Raw genomic sequence first — 4,022 nt, 5'->3', positions numbered from 1 at the left:
CCTGGGAACTGTAGCTCTTATCTCAGGCTGAGCACTTCATCTCTTCCTGCTTGTTTGCTAAGCACAGCCCTCTGCATGTCTGTCAGCCCTGGTGGGGGAAGAGCTGTCACAGAAGAGAGAACAATGCCCTTGTTTCCCACTGGAAAAGAGTTGTTCATTTATTTTTCTAATGAGGAAGAGGAACAGGGAGGGAAGGTGTTTGCTCCCATGCACACAGCCCCGAGCGACAATATCCACTGCAGAACCGGGTTGGTGTTGTTCTGATAGATACATGGTGGGTTCACTGGTGTCCTGGCAAGAAGAGTTTACCGTCAAAGTGGCTGGGATATGAGAATATCATCAAGTGTCAAAGGAAGTGTGGGGACTGAAGTCACCCCATTATCTCTACATTGGGAGTGTATCCATGTCCTGGCTTGCGGGTATGCATCCATGTGTTAGCTAACCCTGCTGCCAGAGTCCATACTGCAGAGACATGTGTATGCCACCTTCCACGCTGACACTGGAGCTACAAGTTGTTCTGCACCTAGCTTTGTAGGTGCCTATCCCATAGTCCTTAGCATCTTTGCCTCGTGGAGCCACTCTATTACTACAACTTGTCTGTGCTTTTCCAACACCTGTGCAGAACTGCTTTCAGCCCGTCATCCTGTAGGTCTCTTCTGCCTGTGCAATGTGCTCAGCTTGTCGCTTCTAACCCAGGGATGAGCCATAAATCCATTTGATCAGCTGCTCCTGTTTGCAAGTGAATGGTTTATGCAGCAGCACCAATCTTTGACGAGATACTGGCTAGCATTTCAGGAACAGTTTCTGAGACAAGGCAGAAGGACTCAGGGGTGGGATCCTTTCACATCAGACCATATAGACCTATTGAATGCAGCAATTACAGCTTATTTTTTATATGTGGAGTGGTGGTTCTGGTGCAGGATAACTAGCATAGTGTGCTGGGACCTCATCAGGCCTGGGATGACCAGCCATGGGTCCAAAACTTCTACATGAAGGAACAGACCTTCCTGGAACTGTGTGAGGAGTTTGTCCTGACCCTCCACCACCACCCTCTATTGAGGGAGGCCATATCAGTGACGAAGCAGGTTGCAATACCCTTGACTGCTTCTGGTCCATGGATAGCCAGTCAACTGTGAGGGTTGTAGTAGTGGAGATTTGCCAGGTGATTGTTACTGTGACATACCACTTGTGACTGTCATTAGAAGTGTGCCAAAAATAATAGCTGGCTTTCCAAGACTGGGGTTCCCCAAGTGTGCATCGATGGCATATGTGCCTGTAATTTGCCTACCACAAGGACAAGTGAATATATAAACTGCGAAGGGTACTACACCATCATTCTGCCGGCCTTGGGAACCACAGAGGCAGGTTCATGAACACCAGAATGGACAGTTCTGGCAAGGGGCATGGCACAAGGGTTTTCAGGAGATTTGGACTGTACCTCTTGGGAGAAGCAGGCACATTATTTCCCCCTAATAATATCGTCATCAATGGGGTATTGGTGCCTACTGTTATTTTGGGGGACCCTAGCTACCCACTGCTACCATGGCTCATGAAAGCCTACCCCAGCAACACAGGACCTGCCAGGAGAAGGTTCAATCATGTGCTCATTGGCTGCAGGATAGTTGTGGACTGTGCATTTGTCAGGCTGAAGGCAGCCTGCCACAGATTACAGAACCCTTTGGATGCATATGGAGTGGACTCAAGACAGCACAAGTTTGCACACCGAGTAACACACAACCGAAAAAGGCACCTGTTCTCTCTAGGTCTGCTTCCCTGCATGCAAGGGAAGTAAGGGGTGCCTCTGGGCCCCTATTTGTGCACATCACAGTGAACTTATTGACATTTGATGATGTCCTGTTGTCCTACACTGTGTGCTCTGTTAATTATTGTTACTTCTGTTGTCAGTTTTCCAGTGTTAATTACCAATCCATACATTTCTTTATGGTTAGTTGCGGGGAGGTGTCAGGGTTCCTTCCCCACTCTGAACTCTAGGGTACAGACGTGGGGACCCGCATGAAAGCCCCCTAAGGTTATTTTTACCAGCTTAGGTTAAAACCTGGTACGCTGCCACTACCAAGTGATTTAACAAGAAACAGGGAAAGGACCATTTGGAGTTCCTCTTTCCCCAAATTATCCCCCCAAACCCTTACACCCCCTTTCCTGGGGAGGCTTGAGAATAATATCCTAATCAATTGGTTACAAAGTGATCAAAGACCCAAACCCCTGGATCTTTGGACAATGGAAAAATCAGTCAGGTTCTTAAAAGAAGGATTTTATTAAAAAGAAAAGGTAAAAATAATCTCTGTAAAATCAGGATGGAAAATAACTTTACAGGGTAATCAGATTCAAAGAGCCCAGAGGATCCCCGTCTAGCCTTAGTTTCAAAGTTACAGCAAAACAGGGATAAACCTCCCTCTAGCAAAGGAACATTCACAAGTTGAGAAAAACAAAGATAAACTAACACGCCTTGCCTGGCTGTTACTTACAAGTTTGAAATATGAGAGCCTTGTTCAGAAAGATTTGGAGAGCATGGATTGATGTCCAGTCCCTTAGTCACAAGAGCAAACACCCACCAAAACAAAGAGCACAAACAAAAGCCTTCCCCCCCTCCCAAGATTTGAAAGTATCTTGTCCCCTTATTGGTCCTTTGGGTCAGGTGTCAGCCAGGTTACCTGAGCTTCTTAACCCTTTATAGGTAAAAAGATTTTGGTGCCTCTGGCCAGGAGGGATTTTATAGTATTGTACACAGGAGGGTTGTTACTCTTCCCTTTATAGTTATGACAGGAGGGGAGACAGTACTGCATGGGGCCATTGCTGCTCCGGAGCCTAGCACACACCCTGGGTTCCCTTTGTGGGTGAGCCCACCACAACATGCAATGGACAATGAGTGTACTCAGGGATCATAGTGAAGGGGTTCAGAATCACAAAGGAAGAAATGACACATGGAGCCCTATGCAAAGCCAGTCACTAGACACCTGTACAACTTTGTGAGTTGCCTGCATACATCACTGTCCACTTCGTAGACAGAGGAGCCGTCAATCCACTACCCACCAAGACAGTGCATGTTGGGGTGTGGTCAGCCATAAAGGGAACCCAGGGTGTGTGCTGGGATCTGGGGCAGCAATGGCCCCACACAGTATGGACTCCCTTCTCCCCCCATGAACCCTAAAGAAATGCATGGATTGCTCTGGTGTCTGGTGGCTGTCCTGCTCAGCTAGCAGCCACAAAAATCTTTTTGTAGAGATGAGGATTATGGGAATTCCTGCTAAAGTCATGGCTCTGGATGTAGTCACCCCACAGGGTCACCAACACCCTGGTATGGCTCTCCAGCCAGCTTGCAGCATGCTGAGGGATGGAAATCTTTTTTTAAATGGCAGGGCAGGTAATAGTGGGAGCCAAATGTTGGAGCAATCCACTTGCACAAAAGGAAAGGCTTCACCATGCTCAGGAGAATGTGAAAATGGCAGTAAACTTCTGGAGAAAAAGTGAGAGGCATGAAGATACAGGACAGGGAATTGTGGAAGTGACGGTGGAGGTCTATGGGGAGTAGAGAGCAATTCACTGCCTCATTGCTTTTTCACATCACAAAATGGGCGGGTACAGAGGCGGCCAGATGCTGACATGTAGTCTTACCCAGACCCCGGGCAGGTATGCTACCTCGCATTCTACATGCCCCTGGATGTGTGGCTAAGGACTTCCAGTGTGGTTGCTGGAGAGGTAGGGACAAAAACCTGCAGCTTGCTGTGCCAAAAGCTGGAAGTGTAGACAGGCCCTGAGAGAGGGTTACATTTTCCAGACCCAGAGTCTGGAAGCCTTTCAGGGAAAATACAATTTACCCCCACTACCTTCTTACACCTGGAATGTGCTTTTCTGACTGCTTTTTCTGTGCTGAGCCTCTCACTGCCCTGAGTGCTTGGTTGAGGGCAGCTGTCACAGACCCTGGACAGACAGAGAATTAACATCTCCAGCAGGGGTGTTCTTTATCACTCTGCTCGTTATCTGTTGCCCAAGCTTGGCCCAAC

This window comes from Trachemys scripta, chromosome 14, assembly GCF_013100865.1.
Source record: "Trachemys scripta elegans isolate TJP31775 chromosome 14, CAS_Tse_1.0, whole genome shotgun sequence".
Lineage (NCBI taxonomy): Eukaryota > Metazoa > Chordata > Testudines > Emydidae > Trachemys > Trachemys scripta.
The sequence above is the reverse complement of the archived record's forward strand: the minus strand, read 5'-3'. Positions refer to the sequence as shown.